This window comes from Nicotiana sylvestris, chromosome 4 (genome assembly GCF_000393655.2).
Source record: "Nicotiana sylvestris chromosome 4, ASM39365v2, whole genome shotgun sequence".
NCBI lineage: Eukaryota > Viridiplantae > Streptophyta > Magnoliopsida > Solanales > Solanaceae > Nicotiana > Nicotiana sylvestris.
This window is the reverse complement of record NC_091060.1, coordinates 86,626,475-86,648,974: the sequence shown is the minus strand read 5'-3', so window position 1 is coordinate 86,648,974 and position 22,500 is coordinate 86,626,475. Positions and strand designations below refer to the sequence as shown.

General features: G+C 44.0%; 3 non-coding genes across 3 annotated transcripts; all 3 read right to left on the bottom strand.

Moving 5' to 3' along the window:
* Positions 1-15,334: 15,334 nt before the first annotated feature.
* TRNAP-UGG (transfer RNA proline (anticodon UGG)) lies at positions 15,335-15,409 on the bottom strand. The gene has a single exon. It is a non-coding gene; the product is annotated as a tRNA-Pro (tRNA).
* A 259-nt stretch (positions 15,410-15,668) lies between these two features.
* TRNAF-GAA (transfer RNA phenylalanine (anticodon GAA)) lies at positions 15,669-15,742 on the bottom strand. Its single transcript has one exon. It is a non-coding gene; the product is annotated as a tRNA-Phe (tRNA).
* Positions 15,743-19,357: 3,615 nt separating this feature from the next.
* On the bottom strand, positions 19,358-19,429 carry TRNAE-UUC (transfer RNA glutamic acid (anticodon UUC)). The gene has a single exon. It is a non-coding gene; the product is annotated as a tRNA-Glu (tRNA).
* Positions 19,430-22,500: the final 3,071 nt, after the last annotated feature.

Below are 22,500 nucleotides of genomic sequence, written 5' to 3'. Positions count from 1 at the left end.
TGATAGTCGCAGCACCAGGAGCTTTCAAGGGAGGGGGCCAGGATCTCTAGTTCTGTTCTGGAATCAAAACTAAAAATCTAACTAAATAGGCAGCGAGCCGTTCAGATGAGACCCGAAGACCAGGAAGAATAAATAAGCAAAGGGAGGGGCTTCTTCCTTCAACAGAGGTAATGCTTATTCTTCTCCTTCCTGGTACTCTTGAATAAGGCAAGGCTTTTCCCTATTCCCTATCAAAAGCACTTTCAGTAGAAAAATGAATTCGTCTCAAATCAAAAGAAGAAGACTCCGCACCTTCAACTAATTCAAGCAATTCAGTCAGTAGGAAAGTCATATCACTGAACATTGGATTATATACAACCTCGTGAACATTACAACCAATCAATCGAGAGTCTTCTATACATTTAGAAACTTTCTATTTATTCCCGAACGCACAAGAAAAGGTAGAACCTTTGGGAGGTACTTTCGTTCTACTTTACTATAGCTGTTTTAGATCTGCCGGTCGCTCTCTTGCAAGTGTGAGTCTAGCTCCCTCTCCTTGATCTCTTCTTTTTGTTTTTAGCAGGATTTGGCCTTTTAGCCATCCCTTCGATCAAATAGAGCTTCCTATCCTACGTTTTTCTTTTTTTCCCACGGTAGCGATATTCCTTTGCTACTTCTTTCCTCGGCTAATGGAAAAAAATCCTTCTTTTTACCCTGTCTGGCGCCATCCATCTCCAAATAGTAAATGCGCTGCTGAGCTCAGATGTCCGCTCGTCTGGCAAGTTGGCAGCAAGCACTTCCTCCCCTCTTTGTGTGGAAAAGCTTCTGAAAGCCTATTAGTTAGTATTAGTAAAAAACCTAGTTAAGGGGTCCGTAGTTGTCGCAATCGCTCATTGGTCTTCACCTCAAGTGCTTTCTTCAATGAGTCCAAGTCTGCCTTCGCGGATAAGAAATCAAGGACTTGTCGGTAGATCAGCTAGCTCGCGCTCTAGTCTTTCATTGATCTTTTCTACCCCTCGCTCTATGAGGATGCGCGCCTATCCAGAACGTGCAAAGTAAAATAGCGGTAGATCAACTGGGTATAGATCGACACATAGGCTGCTGGCAGAGTGGGGGGCAGAATCACACAGCAAGAAAGCTTCCTGTCAATCCAAAAATGTTAGAAAGAGAATTAGATCTAATCTCGTCAAGTGGGCTTATTCAATTTCTGAAGTTAGATTGAAGATTGAGAAAGCCGGCCAGTAGTGCCTTTAGCGAATGCGTTCACGAGGCCGGTCCCCGGTGGCTAAGAAGCTTGATCACTTTGTTGAATAAAGCAAGTTGACGTGATGATCGAATCTGGGTGAAGTGTCGCTACTTGGCCCAGCGTTATCGAGAAAAGGTTTTGTTTCCTTAGTCTTTCTTGTGCACTTTTTTTAGTCTACTTAGTCTATCTGAGTGGGCTTGGTTGGGCAGGGTCAGGGTCTTTCGCATTCTTATCTAAAAAAGAGTAAGAGGGCGGTTCCCTCAATTGTGGCATCGCCTTCATCATCCCTCGGACAGGTTGATGAGCTTTTGGACAATTCGATATGAGCGAACTCCAGAAGCATCAGACCGTCTGTAATGGCTCGTCCCTAGTGCCTTTGAACGAACTGAAAGGCCTCTCTTCAACTCCCTCTGAGGTTTGAACTGCCAACCAACTCTTTCGACTGCGAGTCATCAAAAGAATGAATGACCACTAGAGGGGGAAAGCGATAGAAATTGGTTCCCTACGACGTCTTCTGTCTTCGCGCTTTCTAAAAACCCCCCTAGCCTTCCACGCAAGCTGTAGTACCCCCGGGAATCTTTTCAAACCTTAGTCAGGGCTACTTGAAGATCCTTTCATCTCTTCTTTCTTTGTGTTGAGAGAGAGTCGCCAAAAGGCTCATTCCAGGAGTGAAAGAGAACCTGGCTTGCTTAGCAACCAAAGCTAGCTTACTAAGGAAAAACCTGTTAATGGGAGACCCTTCTTTGCCGGGCCGGGTACTTCTCCTTTATCCCTTGCCTTGCTTTTTTGCTCGGCCACTCTCTGTTCTTAAGTAAGGGTTCCCCTCTCTCAAAAAAAAGAATATGTTAATCGTTACCGATACCAGGCAGAGTTGCTTTTCCTTGCTCCAGAGGAGATTGGTATTGGTAGAGTCGCATTCAACCCCGTCTTTTTGCCCTTTGGCTGGTAATCACATCGGCCATAAGGTGGTCTATCACCCCGGTTGGGGAGAAAAGCTTTTTTGTTGTCGGAAAATCCCTCTCCGCTTTATTAAACTCTTCTCTTAGGCGAGAGCTCACTCAATTCCTTTTTAAACTTTCGCAAAGCTCTCCTTTCCTTAGAGTGAGTTGGTTTTGAATGAAAGCAGGTTTCATCCTGACTTTCATCGGGGACAGGTACGGGGTCTGGGTCGGTCGATACGATGAACGGGAAATCAAAAAATCTTGCTTCATTGAAGTCCCTCATGGAAGAAGAATTGGCTGATGTAGAAGGCTTATTTGTTATCGTATCCACCACATAGTTTACATACTCAGACAAGCTGACTCCAGCGCCTATAGTAATAGTCATACTAAAGCTAAAGAGATCCCAATAGTCAATCCGCTACGCCCCAATGTTGTCAACGAACAATCACCTTGCCTTACTAATATATTAATTTTTTCGCATTGTCTTCCTCCAACAGGAAGGAGAGCAGCTGATTCTAGGGATGCCCATTTGTCCACATCAAAAGGAAAGGAATCAGTCCGGCAGCAAGAGAGGAATTCCTCTAAGCCGTATCATCAATGTTAATAGCATTTATCGATGCTTCTCCACACTGTCCTGGTCTCACGATGTGGATTCGAACCACTGCTTCTCCTTATTGTCGTGAGTGGGTCTGTCGTCCTCCTCATTATAGTCCTCCTAGAATCCAGAGCATTTCGTCGAAATACATCCTGTCTTTTCACCTTAGTAGTCCTATGCATAGTCAGTACTATAGCCCCAATCATGGCTACTAATAAAATAAGACTAGAAACCAAAAACCAGACGAAATAGTAGGTATAAAGTAAATTGCCCAATGTTTCCAAATTAGTCCAACTTCGTACCTTTCCGGCATAAACCGTATATCTCAGAGAGGTCGTATTTCTTTGGGTTGGTAGTAATGGAATGCTTTCATTATCTAAAATAAAGAACATCTCCCACCAAAAGAGCAGTCCAATAATACCACTCACAGGTAAATAGCGCAATACTTCTTCGTGAATCTCCGCTATTTGAATATGGAACATCATAACAACGAATAGGAATGAAACGGCTATAGCTCCTATATAAACTACTGGGAAGATCATAGCGAAGAAGTCGAGACCTAACAAAAGAAGTAAACCTGAAGTGTTGCGAAAGACTGGGATGAGAAACAAAACGGAATGTACCGGATTTTTAGCACGTACAACCATCAAACCAGAGACCAAAGCAGGGCTCGACAAAACAGAAAGTATCATAGTACGTCGTCCTTCCCTGAAATGGAACTTTCATGCTGGAGCAAGAACTAGCATGAAAGTCGATCTATTACGACCAGCGCGGTTGTTCCTATTTCATTTTCTTCTTCCAAGCCCTTCTTAGAAAGCACTCACTGAGTTACTTACGGAATCTCAAATCTCTCTCGACGCCGAGAATTATTTATGTGTCCAGGTCGATTAGAGGTTCGGCTTCCTTCTCCCCCACCTTTTAGCCTTCTGGACCCCTAGAAAAAAAAGCTGAAATCAAAAAGAAAGAAGAGAAATTGGGCCATCTTTCCCGAGAGAGGCCGCCTTCTCAGGCCAGTAGTCTTCTACTTCTAGTCGACTGCTCTATGATGGGCTTCCCTCTTTCCTTGGCTCTGCTCACTCGTCTACGCTCCGACCCAGCAAGTAATAATTGAAAAATGATGTTTCCTTGCCTGCATTAAGATTTAAAACTTGTCGTCAAAAAAAGGCAATCAATCAGAATCAAGAAAAAATATTGAAATAGTGAATCAAGATCTAGATGGATCCCTATCTTTATCTCTATCCACGGAGATACCTATCTATATGGAGAGAGATCTATCTATGAATTGGCCTAGACTATCCTCTATCCGGATAGATATGTCCCTATGAGCGACTACGCCGATCTTTATATGTTTTGGCCACGTCCCTTTCCGCTCCGAAGAAGAAGGTTTGGATCTTTCAATCTTATGTCGTGAGGTATGTGACCTATGTTAGGTCCATAAGATACCACAGCTTTTGGTGTTCTATGATTCACCTCCGAATAATGAGTAGGTAGTTCGATCCTTTTTATTTTGATCTTTTTAGTAAACTGATGGGGGGATGCGGAGCAATAGGTCGAATTACTATATAAAGAAGAGTTGTAAACTATAGGACTTCTTGTTCGAGTAGGAATATTTCGGTTTTTCTCGTTCCTTCTCTTCGATAAGAATAGGGATTTGAAATGATACAAATTCCTCTTCATTCTGTTGTGCTCAGCGAAAGAACTGCCTAAGCATACTTTTTCGGATCCAAACTTCTTTGTTCTTTCTAAGTCTTCTTCTTGCATAGAAGAACGCAACTGTTGCAAAAACCGGGATTTTAGTAGTAGGCGGCATCCCCTCTTAGTTTTGAGTAGGCGGAACCATTCTGTTTTGGTTCTTCTCCACGGGTGATCCAGGAATTTTCCTATTATTTTTTCAACTGAGATTTCGATATAGAAGGATCTCTTTATTTCTTCACCGCGGGTTCTCGCATCATTTTCTTGAAAAGATATTATATCACCGTGGGAGAGTTTAAAATGAGTAATGTTAACCATTCCATTATTCACACAAACCCTTCGATGACTTATCGGCTGCCTTGCTTGAGGAATAGTTTCACAAAAATGGAGACGAACCGGGATAACGTCCGATCTTGTTTCTGGATTGAGTAGAAAAGGGATATATGAAGTTCGTTCTCTTCCTCTGTGCATCTCTGTGATGGGTAAATCTCCATAAAAAAGGGACAACTTTCGTGTAGTTTGTGATTGGATGTAACTGTTAAGATTTTCTCTAGAATAAATCTTTCTCTTAATAGATCTCTTCTTGTTCCTCAATCTTCGGAGAATACGGCGTTGTATTATTGTAAGTTCTCTGTTCCAAACATTTCCTGAAAGTAGACGACAAGTTTTAAATCTTAATGCAGGCAAGGCATATCTCGTTGAATCAGTCTTTTTTGCCACATCGCGTATAACGGGAATCGAACCCCCTCCGCTGCTGGCGGGCAGATGTAAAATGTACTACTTTGATCCAGCAACTTGTTAGGAGTAGGTTTTGGCTTGTCCCTTTCTTCTTATTAGTCAGATAGGTTTTCCACCCTTTCCCCTTTTAATATAATAATAAGGTAAGCTTCCAAAGCTCCTTTCTTCAGCTGGTGCGCAGGAGCACACTTTCGTTTTCCCCTTTACAAGGGGCTTTCATGAATAGGGATTTCCCGCCAGCAGTCTTCTCTTCCTATCACTTCACTTCGTTCTAGAAATCTGATCTCACCGGGCCGGGCGAAGGGGAAGGAAGAGATGGGTGGTCCGGGAACAACAACGAGAGAGGGCTCGTAGCCCCCCCTCTCACTCTTCCCCACGCCTATTTGTTCACCCGAGATGTAGAACTCTTTTTTTAATGAATAGATTTAGCCATGATACATTCCGAAATATTGTAAAGGTAAATAGACTCTTTTCGCCCCCTTTTCGATGTCTGCCTGAGGACCTATGTTAATGTTTTGGAAAGGGGATGTTCGCCTTTTGTAACAAATAGACCCACGATACGGACTAATATATGTTCTTACCCGTAAGCATAAGTAAGATCTATTCATAGTTGGTCAGTCCCCCACGGCAGGGCTTCTCGCTTTTCATGAATGTGTCTCCCCCTCTGCTTATGTGAGTTTTACCCGCCTTTTACTCTGCTTGCTTCTGACTCCCTATGAGCCCTTACTTTTTCGGAGGGTCGGCGGGACATGGGAGCCTCAGCTCATGCATCGGTTTACCGAAATAACCTCTGCTCTCCCACTTCCTTCTATTCAAAAGGCGAGCAGCCCTTAAACAAAAAGGCCTAAGAGGGTTCTTCTTTATATATTACATAAGCCCTTAAAGTAGGTAGCCCCGAAAGCCGAACTCAGCAGAGTGGGTTTTGGCTTGCCCCTTTCTATCTTATTAGTCAAACCTAAACGTCCTTATTTCAAAAAACAGCGCTAACACCCTATCTATAGTAAGGGGCCTTTTCAATTCAATCTCCCACTTGATTTCGGACAGTCAAATATAAAGACTCTTTGTTAGCTCTTCGTGCCTCCTTGACTTCTCAAACTGAACTAAGACTGTCCAACTAGAGGTATAGCCGGAAGGAGCTCTTTTTGTATTGAAAGTGTTTTCAAATAGCAATCCATCGCGTCGGTAATAAGACTTAGAGTAAACGAACGATTCAAGCTCCTTACAGAAGGCAGTTCAGCTTGATAACTCGATAAGCTGTATTGACAGAACAAAACCACTCTTTCAAAGGTGGGATCAATCCCAACCTATTCTTCTTAGCCTAACAGTCTATTCGTGGAAGTAAATTATCCAAAAAGTCTCCTTACTAGACCTAACATCCTGTCATCGCTTTCAGATACAAGGAAGTTGGACTAGTTATTAGACCAACTATCTCACGCTCTCTCTCTCAAACCCAGCCAAAGGAGCACATCTAGTTGAAAGACTCTCATTCTTATTTAGAATGGGAAGATCTTTCAGTTCGTAAAAGCTTAAGCTTAAGAGCTTTATCCATAAGTAATGAGAGGAGACTTTTAGAAAACCCTCATGCCTTCTCTGGAGACAGAGATCTTACTGCTACCTCCGAGTCTGACAATCTAGTCTTCTAGGCTTTTCGCTTTTAGAATCCTCTTTCTCTCTGATCCTTCGTGCGTTCTTTATCCTATTCCGATTCGATTTAGCTTTCTTTTAGTTGCTATATCTTTATTTTGAAGAAAGGTGGATCTATAGGGGAAAGGATAAATATATAGTATCAATAAGAAGATAGTTTGATTTTCTTGTTTGCACATGTGTATTGTCTAATCTATGAGAATCAAGCTTTTCCCCTTCCGTAAGCGCATATAGGGAAGTGGGCCCTCGGCTATTGAGAGGACTCCTATTGTCTTTCTTTTATTTACTGGAGTTTCTTGTTCCCGCGCCCCCCTGGTACCGAGACCCCCGGTAATCTCTTGCAGGGCGCACAAGGCCCTTAGTCTTACCTCATGCAGTTTCTGCTTTCTTGTTGGCTTGGCGGTGCTTTCCTTCCTCTGTGGAGAGAAGACAGAAAAAGGATGTTTCCCCGCTTTCCGTCCGTCGTGTATTCCCCCTTATGTCTTCTGTAAGAACGAGAGGGATGGGCTCCCCGCTAACACTTTTTCAGATATTCCCCCTTCCAAGGACGCTTTCTCGAGCCTTTTTCCCTCATCCCTTTTGGTTTGGGGACGACAAGTACTTCGTCTCGAGTAGGACACCGGTGATCTCTACATTCACCTATGTAATTTCGAAATCTGCTTTCAAGCAGCTCCGTTTTCTAAGGGAGAGTGGACTAAAAAAAGGAGAAGCGTCATGCGTCATGCTTTTGTAGACCAGCTAGTATACATTAAAGAAAGTGGCTTCCTCAATTAAACTAGCTTCCTCATCTTCTCTTCCCCCCAACAACTTCACTCCGGAGGAATCGCATATTCTTAAGCGAGAAGATCAGACTCTTATTATTGAATTTCCATTGTTTGCACGTAATAGCTCATTCTCTATATTTTTTTTATGCTCAATCTTTCTGTTTTCCTTTTTCAGTCTAAAAGGAAAGCGAAGTGACTATCATCGGATAGTCACGAGCGCTTAGAGGTATGAAGTTAAGCGAATCTTACTATCTGAAGGAGCTTAGCTTCTTAAAGGACTCTTAATAAAGAAAGCTTTTTTGAAGAAAGCAATTCAAGTAGGGCTTGAAAGAAGCCAGGCGATCCGATCAGAAGATAAAGAAGATAGACGAGAAGATAAGGGGCGAAGGACTTTTAGAAATCCGATCGGTGTAAACATGATATTAATTAGTCTTTGTCCTTTCTTAAGAGACTCCGGACGCTCCTTGTCCTAAGCCCCAGGCATCCGGTTACCTTTGCGGATCTCCGCCGCCTGCTTTTGCGCTATTGTTACTTACGACGTCTCTTCTCTTACGCAATTCCTGACTAGTCGTAGTTTTTCTAAGGACCGGAATAAGAGGTTTCGGCTTTTCGGGGTATTTAACATAACTAATAATTCTTTATTGGAAAAGTTTAAAAATTTCAAACAATTTTGATCGGTATTCAACTAAGGGCCCCGTTAAGTAAGATGGGAGCCAATACAAAGCTAACAAGCGGGAACCCTGATCTAGACACAGTAGGATCAATTGAGTTAGCAAATCTAATGTGCGTACAAGCATCTTTTTCCTTTTATTTTTGAATTTGGCACTATTTAAATAAAAAAGAACCTACAATAAGGTTTTCTTCCTTAAACACTAACCCGGCCAAGACTCACCAATAAGGTAACTCCGCCCTGTGTTTTTTGGATCAAATCCGGTGACAATTCTCCACTCATGTCCTTCCAGAGCTGGGTAAGTGATCTTCAAGGGCATCTCCCCGATCCATTCTTCCCAGCGCTCCTCAATCAGATCCATAACTGCTGTTGCTTGTGCAGGAGTAACTAGAGAACTTAAAATTGCAATAAAGTTGTCAACTAAGAAAGACCGGAAGTCCATGCGAGCCGGGCTGATATTAACCAAAAAGATACCCTCCTCGAAAGGGCCTGAAATCAAAGACCCAGTCAGGGATAGAGTTGAGAATGACATTAAAATTGAACAACTGTGTAGGAGTACTAATAAGTTTTGTAAGGGTATAGTTTATTTAATTGAGTGAAATTAGGCCAGTAGTCTTTCTGAATGTGATAGCTGAGAACTGTGATTCTTCGCTCGATCAATTCTTGCCATCACGCTCTGGCTTTAGCATCTGCCGAGCACATCTAAGCGAAAAATAGAAAAAACTGGATTTCAATTGGATACCCTTTTTCTCTGTTCCAGGTACAAGTCAAGTTGAATTTACAAAAGAGAATTCAGTGTTAGAAGTATTCAAATCCATAAATTCACTACGAAACAAGGCCGGAACCAAGCCCTAAATTTGAGACTTTGGAAAACTGCAAATAGTAAACTTAAACTATCAATCATATTAATATTACATCCATCTCCACATAGAAGTGTTGGAAAAGAAAGCTATCTGAGAGGCAGAGGTTGACTATAAACTTCATCTCTCTCTGGACCTCAGGGAGTTTTTCCAGAGCTGAATTGCGCGTGCACTTCTGCCAGAGCAGAATCACGTGTGTACTTGGTGTATAACCTCAGCAGTATCTTCCATCAGAACCCCAAATCGGCAACGAATATGTCCTTTAGACTTTGCTAGAAATGGCCGAACACTAAAAAATAGGTGGAAAACCAGCTTAAGCTGGTTGTACTTTTAAGTTCGTTCAATTCACACAGGCAGGGTGATTGAGGTGCGTGCTTCGCAAGTTTTTTACTTTCTTCACACAACAAAACAAAGGCATGATAGTACTGTACTCAACTGCTCGTGCCGTATGGCTCTTCTACATTATATAATCTATAATATGTTCATTCATACCAATATACCTGCTAAAAAAAACCAATAAATTTTCAACCCCTCTCACAGTCATCAAACCTGCAACACCAAATTCCTCTCCGCCCTCTGCTCGGCAACGCAATTCCCATGCTCACAGCCAGTTAGAGCAAAAAAATCCACCCCCGTCTTTCTCTTAAAACTCACCTCAGTCTCGTAAATGTCCTTCCCAAATCCTAGCGTAAGGTGTATGATCCGCCGAATCCATTGCTGACTTCACCACGATCGATTAGGTGAAAGGGTTCTGCAAAGTTTGTTTTTTCATACAGGCAGCGTGGTTATAGTACTCATATTGTGCCAGCCATGCAATTCGTACTGCATTGGCAGAATTGCTATACACTCTATAAAAAGAGGCTCGATAAGCCTTCGTGCTCTACAAAAAAAAACAAAAAACAGAAATTTTCTACCAGTGTATATCGAGAAGCCATGGCCCTCCCTGCTCAAATTCTCGACATTCCCCAGCGACTTGCTGAAATTAACGTTGAAATACAAAATGTAGAAAATTCTCTTCGAAAGACTCGAATAATGTTAAATGGTTTCTTGAGGCATCTTCGCTCCGTGAACCCGGCTGCTATTGAAGCCCGAATGGAAGCAAGCCGTCAAAGAATTAGGGAACTAGAAGAAAGACTCCAGGGACTACGCCAGGAGCAGCAGGCACTGATCGTGGAGGCAATCTTCCTTGGTGCCCGAGAAAACTAAAAGAGTCCGTCGACTCTTTTTAGTTTTAGAAGGTTTCAATAAGTGTCTTGAGACATTTGTTTTCATGTCTGGTGTTCTTTTTTTTTAGTGTAGATCTACTCCGGTGCCTACTGGAGATAGACTCCTATCTATGCTAACTATCTTTGTTTGGTTTTCTTTGTTATGTTTGCATGTATAGTATGGTAAAACCAAAAGTGTAAAATGTTTACCACTTAATGCTATGCTAATAGAATAATTAAAAAAGACTTATTCCCTAAATGACTACTCTAACTTTGTCCAAAAAAACTGGAATACGAATGAGATCCACAATGCCATCATTGTATGGCCGATAGTAGTACAGTAAATGACGCCTTCCTCTTCAGCGCCACGCATAATTGGCTCGCGTAAAGGCAGAAGAAAGAAAGCCCGAACGAAAGAAAGCTGACCAGGAGTGCCAAACCACTCTAGTATCTTCACCCTTGCACCCCCTATGCTATTATACTTGGACTAGGGGCCTCCTTCCCTTGTGCTTTTATACACATGGAAGTACCTTTTCTTATCAATTCGCCTTCATAAAAAAAAAATAGTAAAATTTGGTGACTACTATTTTAGTGTTCACCCTCTCATCCCAAACTTACCCTTTTTCCACGGAAGCCCTCCCCTCACTTTATTGTTCTTCATGAGTGGGAAGAAAGCAAAATCTTTCTTATCCAATACCAATCCGGGAATACTAGGCTAAGCATGTAGCCTAGCCGCTTCACTCGTCAAAAACAGGCTTAGTTGAATGGTACTAACTAAGAATGCTATTGGATGAGGAAATTTTTACTCCGGAAGACCTGGAAAGACGGAACTACTTTCGGCGGGTCCTTCTATTATCTCCTTCACGCTACCAAATCCGAACTAATGAGTGCCTGTAGCAGCATTGAGTGATCCCCTTCTCCGACACCGATACCCTAGGGATTACATATTGTGCCAACTCCCCTCTGCTGCCTCGCTCTACAACCGGATACTTTTCTTGGCACTGGTTGAATTACTTGGAACCCTAAGAAAGGATCGACTGTCTCTCGCTTTACTTTACCGGTAAAGCATTTCTTGCTAGATCGGATTGAGAGTGACTTCTTCCGCTGACTAAGGTGTTTCGTTTGTGCGTTTGCAACATCCGAAAGGAAAGCCGTCTCTCTTCCATTCGGAGCAAGCATCGTAATCGTACCGCTATAAAACAATCCATAGGAAGCGGAGCAACCTCTACGTATTGCCCATTCGCCATCCTTGGTGAGTCCGGTTTTCTGTGCTACGTTATTCTTAGATCCAGCGAAATCATTGGTATTGGTTTCAGAGTCCACTGGCTGTCTAGAAAGCCGATTGTCAACTTGAATGTTTACACAAGAATCTCCAATCCAAGCCTCTTTTGTCAATCCGGGGCAATACGAGTGGCATAAGCTATTTCTTATAAACAGGCTTTCGAGAATAAATTGGAGGACTACCGATTGATTGACCCCGGAAGTAAAGAATGACGGTTCGACGAGCTCTTATTCGCCCCTGGCGGACCTGTATACTCTTGTCCTGTTGGGTATAAAGGACACGGGGAGCTGCCTTGGGTATCTCCGAGGACTTGAGCTAAGGGATTGTTTACTGAACGTCCCATACTTTACCTATCATTCGGTGAAGTGCCCCCTTCCATTTCTTAGGTAAGAGGAATCTACCCGTAATGCGTGAACCAGTGCCCTTTTCTTTTGTACTAATCAACTATATGAAATATAGAAAAGAAGGTCTTCAATCTTCACACTTATGCGTGTTTGGAACATTTTGAGGTCAGCTTTGAGTGGTTGATTTTTTCCAACTTCCATATCAATTATGGAGAGAGAGAGATCGAAGGTCTTGTCGTGCGTCTTGGAGCGAATAATTGCTTAAAATAAAGGCCGTTAAGGTCACATTGACATAGAATAATACGGATTAGCTCGCCCAGTGAGAAAGGCCCTGACCCTGCCAACCAAGTATCAAAAAGAAAGAGAGAAAAATCGGATATGAATAAGGGATAGGCAAGTCCCATTCAATCGATTCCTAATTCAATAGGGGAATCAAACATTTAACTATTTACGATGTCTCCCGCGGGGACGGAAATCAAAATCGGGCAGGATTCGCTCAATCAAAGACAGTTCAATTCGATCTTAGCCGATCTAAGGTTTACCGTCTCTCCGGCCCCGTTTCGGTGCACTATTGGAGAGCTCACTGGGCCCGCCGCTTTCTCAATCGAAAATGGAAACTAGCCTACTGAACGATTCCATCTATCACTTACGTCATTTCTCAAGGTCAGAAATCTCTAATTTATAATTTAAGCATGAAGTCATCGTTCCGTCATCCAACATGCTTCTATCTAAGTGATTTCATACCTTACTACTCCCCTCCGTCACCCTTCTAAGCTCCTTTGCCCTATGCCTTTAGTCTGCTTTGAATGATCCTTTCACTCTTCGAAGGTGAGCGAAGTACTTCGAGGGATTATATGGAAGGAACCTCTGCTAAGAATGGAATGCATTGATTTGGGGCACTTCTTCTCCTTATTTAGCTTTCAAGTGGGAGAGGACTTCCATAGAGTCATTTATGTTAACCCCTGCTTTGTGGTACTATCTCAGTCTAAGGCTTTGGGAGCCTGCATTTGTGGGAGCTGAGGCCACATTCACTACCATCGCAGTCTGGGTCCAACTAGGAGGTCTTCCCATTGAATTCTATTACATACATGACCACATTGAATAGGCTAGGAAAGGAAAGGAATGGAATCTTCGCGTGGACAAAGAGAGAGAAGAGAGGGCTAGGTCAACCTTATGGATAGCGTAGCGTAAGGACGGGATAGGAAAGAGAAATGCTCAATGAAGCGCTCAAGAGAAGGGTGTAGGGCGTTGAGCAGGGCTAGTCAGCGCCCCGAAGTACACAAAATACCGGCTGGTACAAAGCAGGTCAGGAAGCTTGACATGACAGAAGTTCGAGTCGAACCAGACTAGCAGATAGTGGGGCGATTGGTAGTTCGGGCAGTGGAAGGGCTTGGAAGGCAGCTGTAAGGGATTGAAAGCGCGTAGTCCCTCGATTCAGGGATCGGTAGCGTCTTCCTCGGTCGGTAGGTGGGCATGAATGGAGCTTCCAGGAGTTAGTGCATTGGATTCCTGGGCAACTGCATCTAGTAGAGCTGACTGAAGACCAAAGCAATCTCCTTTCTAGTCTAGTCTAGGCTTCTAGCCTTGGAAATGAGTCCTTAAACTCCCCTAGCTGCATTAGCGGTCTTAGCACTTTCCCTCTTTTTTCGGACGAGTCAAGCAAGTCCAGGAAGAGTGAATCGTCGAATAGGGGGAAGTAATATCACGGCAAAAGCCTTTTGGGTCGGAAGAGCAAGCTTCTTCTTTTCGATCTGGTAGGAGGGGAAGGAGGACAGAGCTTTCGATTAAGCATTTGTGTGGGTCTAGCTCTGCTTTCTAAGGGCTTCTTTTCTTAGCTTCACCGGCTGGAAAGATAATTCATGTGCATCAACAAAGGTCTAACAGTTTCATTGTAGGCACATCTTTCTCTTAGTGAAAGCCGCGTTCACACAGCCCTATGCCCCCCCCTTGTGGTATTCATCCGGATTTCTCTGTCCCAAGCCGGTCTGTTCACAAATCTCGGATGTTACTTTTTTGCACGAATCCGACCTTTTCGGGGTTGAAGGCGTAAGCGCAGCTATTAAATAAAATCCGCATCTGCTATTGACTCGTCCCGCTTGAGGTTTGTCGAAGATAAGTATCAAGTCCTCTATGGCTGAACTAGACTAGATTTCGAGGATGAGTAGTGGATAAAAAGTCATCCCGAGGTATACTCACAAACTCTTTCACGAGCTGGACTCGAACCAGCATCTCTGGGAGCAAAAGACAGGCCCAGAGAACAACCTTTCATTTTGATCGTGACAAAAAAAAGAAAGAAGAGAGGGAACTTGGAGTTGGCGCCCACATAACGGATTGCTTGCTTACCAAGCCATCCTGGCTTTCACTCCTCCAGTTAGATTATTCTGCTTTGTCTCACCCAGGCGGCCTACCCGCTTTCCTTTCGTTCAGCTGCCCTCAACCGCGCCATAGGGACTTCTCAGTGCAAATCCAATTCATTATCATCCACCGAGTATTCTATTTATATAGGCTGAGTTTTGGCCATGTGTTCGTATATCGCGAGACAGTAGATTAAAAAATTAGAGTTCTCTCTGGTCCTTTACTAATACATTCCCGCCTTGTTGGTCAAGTTCACTTCGTTTCTCATCCAAAAAGTCACAAAAGGCTTCTTGGGGGGTGTAGGCGGCATTTTCGGCCAAGGCAGGATGTGAAGTAAGTATTTGTTGAAAAAGAGAATAGCATGAATGCTTTTTCTCACGGATCCGAAGATCCCTATTCTCGAACTCGATCAATTGGTTATATTCCTTTTGCGAGGAACAATTGTTGAGTGAATGTTTTACTTCTGCCCAATAGACCCCCTATCCTTATCCATCAAAAAAATGCTATTGGTATTTTCCATTGCCAATATCCTATTTATCATCGATGACTCCAAGGCTATATTGTGAGTCGGGGGCCAAGGCTCCGACAGGACCTGGAGCCCAAATAAATCTTCCGATGAGGAGTTTGAAGGGCCCGGAAGAGGAAGTCCTTGCCCTCCCCCTACACTCAAAACCAAAACAAAAGAGAAAAGATCAGCCAAAAGAACATCTAAGCGAGAAAGTAAGTAGATCCGGAGAAAATAGAAAAAGAAAGAGATGAAAAATATTAGGAATAAAAGAATCACACTCCTTTTTCTTTTTGTTGAACGAGAAACTAGAGTCAGACTTAGTAAAAGTAAGAAGAAAAGAAGGATCAATTCTGGGGTGGTGCTTCTATCTGATCCTAGAAAACGTACGAAACAACCTGCTACGGAACTACCGATAAGGGGCAAAAACACTTTACTTAGTCGAGGCATCATGTCTTTACTTTATGCTTTGCGCTGTTTGCCTTACTGTCCGACCACGGAGAAGGCTACCACATCAAGGTGACAGGATTCGAACCTATGGCCCTCTGTACCCAAAACAGATGCGCTGACCAGACTGCGCTACACCTCGTCTCACCACCCCGAAGCATATAGATCCACCCGATCGATGAACACTCAAACCGAACTCGCCCATCCTTTTGGGCACAGGGATGCGAGAACCAATCCGAGTAATCAACCGCTTTTTTTTGAATCTGCCTCAAGCAAGCCACCCCAACCCTACCGCCAAAAAGCCGTCCGTATAGTGCAGGAGCGCTCACATTTTATTGCTTACTCTTTCACTTTCATTTCTAAATCCGGCTCGCTCCCGGCTACGGTTTGGACCTTTCGCCTGCTTAGAAGTGGATTCGAACCACTGACACAAGGATTTTCAGTCCTTTGCTCTAACCAGCTGAGCTACCTGAACCACTTTCCTAAAGTCTGTTTTCTTCATCGAATAGCGCCCTACCTTACCACTTGACTAGTAAGGGAAAAGCCCTTTACTAAACTAAGAAAATAGAATAGATAGGCTTTTTTCGCTTGTTCGTCAAGCTTTCGAGCAGCTCTTTCAACTGCCGCCTAATCCCCCAACATGCTCAAGAACCGAGAGCCGTCCAGGGACTGGACGGCCGGAGGGAGCTTGCTTATAGAAAGAAGATAGGCCGGTCAAAGAAAAACAAGGTGCAACGGGCTCTCCGCTCCTAGTCACTAAGAAGTGCTATTCTGTCCTCCGGGGGACTGGACTCCACCAAGAGGTTCTTTCTCTCACGTAATTTCGCCCGCCCCTTTCATTTCCGTACCGGAGGAAATGGGATTCGAACCCATGATACAATCTTCTTGTATGTCGATTTAGCAAACCAATGCCTTAAGCCACTCAGCCATACCTCCAAGTTGTTGATCGGAATAGAATTGGATGTGCCGGGTTTGGTTGCTTGCCCGAAGGAAGGGCTATCTGATCCGATCAACTACGTAAGCCGTAGCGCGCTAGCGCGCGTACTCTTCCTCTATGAGCGAGACTCTATCCAGATCTATGGATCTCATCTCCCCAGCATCAAAGCGAGACTCCATCCAAATCTGCCACTCCTTGGGCGAGGCCTTCTGTTCTATGAACACCCCACCACTGAATGATTCACTTTCAAGTTCTCGCCTCCGACCCGGGAGAACACAGGGTCAAGCCAAGCCCTGACCCGCCTAAATGGAATTCATATCTCCTTCGTCTGGTCGAGAAGGGAGGGGAACTGGACTCTGCCTCTTCTATTACATTTACATTACATTACGGAGAAGTCCATTCTCGTCATGATCGATCCACGTCCTAGCGTAGTGCCCGGCTTGCTTAGCAACCAAAGCTAGCTTACTAAGGTAGTTTACTTTTTCATTTTGAAAAAAGAAGGCGAAGGCATTTTTCCTTGATTGCACGAGCTAGCCAGCAAGCCAGCAAACCCCCCCTTACTCACCTCAACATCTATAAAAAGAGCTCTTTCTCCTTTTCATAATAATAAGGTAAGCATCCAGCTCTCGATCCAGAGCTACTGCTTCAAGAATCAACTGAGCTCAGGAAGTCAGGTTAAGACGTCGACTTTGACAGGGGAGATGAAAAAGAATTCCTGTCTTTAGAAGTAAATCCCACTAAACTAGACTTGTACGCTTGACATGAAAAGTAGAGGCAAGCGGAGTCAAAGGCCGAGCCTCAACCAGCAAAGGGGGACAGCCATGCCAATCCAAGCACAGTAAAAGTGTGCCCACTCTACCCTTCTTTCTTTACCCTAGACTTCGTTCTTCAAGGAGACCCATGTGCATTTCCTCTGTTCTGTGCTCGCTACGCCCTTGTGCCTTTAGTTGAAGTATAGGTCGTCGATTCAATCTATCTTGATGGGATTTTTCTAGTAGGTAGCGAGAAGACTAGTAGTATCGACAAGAGGCTACATCAATAGCTGAAACTTTTTTTCGGGTAGGGTAGGCTTGGAGTCAGAAGTCCTATTCTTCCCAACCAAATAAGCACTTTTGCAAAGTTCACCTTCCCGCGGTCAAAACAAGACTTACGGATAACAATCAGACCTTACCAGGGACAGGGACCAGACTATAGAGCCTAATTAAAAAGAATTCGGGCTTGCTTTTTCAATTCACATCTATGAGCGAGGATTCCTCTATCTCTTGCTCGCTTCGATCGGACTCTGACAGCTTAGGGAAGAATGATGGGTCGCTAACGAGGCCCCTAAATGACCGCTCAGAAGGCCTACCTATTTTTTTTCCCAATCTGTCACTTGCTCGTCCCTCTCTCATGAAAATGGTCTCTCCTCTCCCGGCGGCTTAGACTCATGTCTATAGTCAGTTGCTAAGATGATTCCCATTCAAGCATTCTCATTCAATGTCAATGCTGCCTTATTTTTTTTTTTTTTTAATTCCTTTCTTTCTACTAGTTCTTACATAAGCAATTTGCAGGAAGTAAACGAAGTCTTTCCTTCCGAAATCCACTCCTGAAGTCACGTCTTTCAGTACTGGGACTGAAGTAAAGTACTTTCGAGTTGCTCTTTGCCCAAAGCCCTCCTTCCGACTTAGTTAGAAATACCAACTCTAAATAGCTTTAGCATTTCTTGAGTTGAAAAGGTATTTATAGATTCTAGAGCTCAGGGGAAGGTTTGGAACCCTAGTAGCAGAATGGAATCAGTTTACCGGGCTGACTTCCATGCCAACACGAGTAGTTTAACTCATCACTACCTCGTAAGGGCGTTGAGAATTGTTTTTTCTTTTTTTTTTGCTAAAAACTTTTGAAAAAGTATTCAAAGAGCCTTTGTATAGTTTACGAATTCTGCTTAGTAGGGACCTAAACACAGGAATTTTTTTTCTCAGAGTCAGACCACGCCTTATGACGAAAGGGGGAGAAAGGACGGATCACCTGTCGATCTGTGATCAAAGAAAACTATACCTGAAGAATGGGATACAGATTGACAAGCACAAAAGGGTAGGCTTGGCTATTAATCTACGCTCATTGATGAGACGGCGACATAGAGAAGAAAGTATACCCTTTGTCACCCCCTTGTCACTTAAAAGTAAAGAAGAGATACACACTTTGGAATCAAAATTTGGTGGGATTTAGGATGGAATCGAATAGCGAATGCACTTGCGGTTAAGACAGGTCCTGCATCTCCTACCTAATGCAATTGACCGACCCGCCATTTCTTTCCTTCAATAATGCCTTCGCTTCACTTCAAGACGCTATTTACCAAGGAAAGACTACCTTTTTTTTGAATGGAAGAAGCCGAAGGGGTGAACGAGCGCTGCGGTAACGAGCCGTAAGAAAGATGAGCAGAGCATTCCTTCCGCCGGCCTTTATAGGAGTAGGGGAGCGTGGTGAGATAGATAGACGTCCAATCCTGCAGCAGCTAGTTGCTCGGCCTTAGTCTTGGGCTGATCTCAGACTTCAATCAACCCCTTCGTACTTCGATCCAATCAATCGATCGATCAAGAGGCTAATCTCTTTTGTTTGGGCCGGTAGCTAAAAGAAAGTCCTCGCTTTCTCTTGAACAAGGGAAGGGCAGCATAGCATTAGCTTCAATTGAACAAGCTCAACCTTGAAAAAAAAAGGTGGTAGGCCGACGTTGAACGCTTCAACTTGGCCACTGAAGAAGGCGAAGGCTGGGCGAGAGACTAGGCCAACTTACTGCGCCATGCCATGGTTTAAGCTTTAGGCTCCATAGACGGAACTCTGTTTAGGTATTAGGGAGGGGAGGACACCACTCAGCACCGCTCCGTGGGGTGGGGTTCAATGCCTAACAAAAACGGCCAAAAGAAAAAAAGGGATGTATGGCTGAGGGGAGGAGAGAAAGAACGCATGCATGGAGATTCTGTCTGTCGGAGGTTCGAGAATCTATGAAAGGACATCTAAGGCTAAGGTTACGAAGTAAAGGAAGTCCATTACTGAGAGAAGTGGTGATCTCGTCTTGCTTGCTGGGAGAGAGGAAGCTTCCGGACCATCTTTTCCAGCCAGATAGCGAGCGATCACTCAGCAATGAACACTAACTGAAAGCGGCCGGGAATGAGTACCTATCCCTTACGGGAATCGAACCCGTGTCTTCGACATGAAAAGACGATGTCCTAACCACTGGACGAAAGGGACCAAAAAGCCATTCTTCATATACCTCAGCTCCGAGAATAGAAGTGGTTCGTTTTGTTTCTATACGCAATTCAAGATTTCGTTTGTCTTCATGTTGGCGATTTCTGATGTGAATTTGGCGGGTCGTCCCCCCTTCCTACGGGTTCCCCCACCGACCCAATGACACACCAACCACGCCCCTTCTCTTTCTCCGATCATAAAGCCCCCTGATCCCTTTATTTGTCTTTCATCCCCCTGAATAAGTAAGACCCCGCTCTTTCTAATTCTAAAAAAAGAGGGGCGAAGCTCCCGTTTGAAGTGGCGAAGGCCTATGCTACAGTAAGAAAAAAAGTACGTTGAGGTTACGAAGTCACTTAGTCGAACTAGAAAACTATAAAGAAAGGGAGGCTAAGGTTACGAAGTAAGGTCAGCTGGTTAAGGAAAGCTCAGGTTATGAAATCGCTTAGCCGTTAATTAATTTAAAAATAAAAGAAAAATGAAAGTAGTAGTGAGGCGTCGGTACGGAGTTGCGTCAGCTGTGGATATAGACTAGGCTAAGGGACGGACTTCATCTCTTCTATTTTCTTCACTTACACCTTACACTTCAGCTGAGTCTAACGAGGCTCAGGTGCGGAGCCTTCCACTGTGGACCGAGACTACGCAAAGGTAGAACACCATGGAAACTTCGCTGACTTTATCATCAACCTTGATTTCGCTACGCTCAATAAGAACCCGGAATAGCGGAAATAGGTTCGTGTTCCGCTTCCAAAGTCAGTCGTCTTTGCCCAAGTGTGAACTGCAGACGACTCTCCAGTGGTTCCATTCCTTCTTACTGTACTTCTGGGTCAACCCAACCCGAATGGGAAGAAGAGGGTCAGCCAAACTGCGGTCCACTTTGTACGTTTGCTGAGCAGACCACTCAGGCATTTTAGAAAAGGGAAGGGAACTTCTCACCCCGAGGGAGGCGGGAAGCGGTAGCTTCTAGAATGGAAGCTTCTCCTTTACTTTTTTAGAGCGTATCGCTATTTTGAAATAAAAAAAAGGTTTATGGATGAAGTAATCGGAATGACAAGTGGTTACGGTTGCGGAAAGCGGAGAAAGTCGGGAACCGTCGGTTACCTTTTGAATCAAAGTAGCGACAAGCCGAGTATTACGACTACAGGGGGAGAAGCAAAGCTTCGTAGACAGCTTCGCTTCCTCCTCGCTTCTTTCCTGGCGACTAGCTTCTCAAGTGGGCGGCTTGGTAAGCAAGCTATCTTCAGCATCGGTAAAATCCCTATCAATAATAGGCCGGAATGGTGGGGAAGGAGGCCCTCCCTACTTCAATGGAAAGGGGGGAATCGCCGTTTCACAGCCGCTCCTCTACAACTACCTTTCGCCCAACATGATCACGAACGAAGACAGAGAATTGCGTAGATAGGAGGACGAAACGAACCACTTGTCCTGATCGGAACGATTGAAGAAAGAAAGAGAATGGTGGCTCCTTTCGCCCAGGGGACATCGTCGGAGAACAATGTCGGGGACAGGGTGAGAACCTTCCGTTGGTTACGCCCTTGTTGTGTCGGTTCTTCCATATTTAGATATGGAGATAGATCCATATAGAGATCTATATCTTTCTATCGATAAATAGATCTATTGAGAAATGGATATTGATCTGGTTTCAAGATCTATGAACAAGAGAGATCCCTAAATATCCATTTGAGAAAATAGATGAATAGATAGGGCGAAGCCTGCTGAAGGAAGGTCGCGTTAGCGCCCCTTATTTCACTAAAGCAAGAAGGGAGAAAGTTTACTTTGAGAAAGAAGGGCTTCTATTTAGATTAGTTTCTTAGTAAAAGATAAGGCAAGAAGCAAGGGCGTAGCAGCTGCGCGAAGTTGCGCCTTAGCGCATCCGTTTTCTTGCTCGTTAGCGCCCCCCTACCCCTATTATTTATATTATAGTCATAAAGGAACTAAAGGAAATTTGACAACCTTACTAATAGAAAGGGGATGCGCTCAAGCATGCGAAGAAAGCTCGAAGAGCTTCTCTTATATTATAGAAAGGTTTGTAGAAAGGGGATTCTTCAAATATCCCATGTTGTAGGGGCTTCAAAGAAAGCTTGTAGTTTAGGGGTGCGCAGGTTTTCCACCCTATACAAGACAAGGGGCTAGCGCGCAATGGCTTTCTCTGATAGAGGCTCGCTTCTTCAAGTTCAAGTTCCGCTTGCTGCTTCTCATTTTGATAGGAGTAGGTGCTTGCAGCTCGCTCGCTGTCTACTAAATGAGCCTTCACTGCCCGCCCGGCCCCTATCTTTAATCTTAAGTAAAGTGAAGTCAAATCAATGAAGTGAACAGCCCAACCTCTTTGTTTGAAGCTTTGCCAGGAAGCTTCTACTTGTTGAAGCTTTGTTTCCCCTAATTCCGAAACACAACAATAGACTTGCCACTATAGTATAGGAAAAAGCTTCTCTTTGATAAGCGGTCATAGGGGAGTTCAGAAAGGATCTGATCGTAGATAGAGACTTCAACCGGGGGTAGGGGCGGATGTAGCCAAGTGGATCAAGGCAGTGGATTGTGAATCCACCACGCGCGGGTTCAATCCCCGTCGTTCGCCCATCAATAAATGGACCGTTTGTTTCGGAGACACAAGACAAACCTAGAAAGAATTTATTCTGCAAGTCATCTCGAGGCTTTCAAACGCATCCAAGCAATTGGTATCCGATTGAAAGATAGAAAGCATAGATTCGCGTCGCCTACTTGCTGAAAGCAAAAATGGAATGGCCGATCATGAATTCTATGACGTTTTTAAGACCTCACTAATCAGCCAACCACTTTTTAGTTCATAATGAATGAACCCCCGGATGAAAAAAAAATTTCCCCTCCCTTTTACTAAACCATGGGGAGCCCCGAGTAGTTTACCGGACAAATTGAGTTGTCGTGACGATACCTTTCAACATCGGAAAAGACTTCTCTTCATCACGAGACTGATCGGATCTGCCGTAGACACCCGAGAGATCTTCACAAGGCAGGCTAAAATAAAAGACTAAGAGGCGCTGCAAGCGAGCAAAGAGTTATGCTTTCATTTCTTTGTTGAGATTGAAATCAAGTTAAAAGGT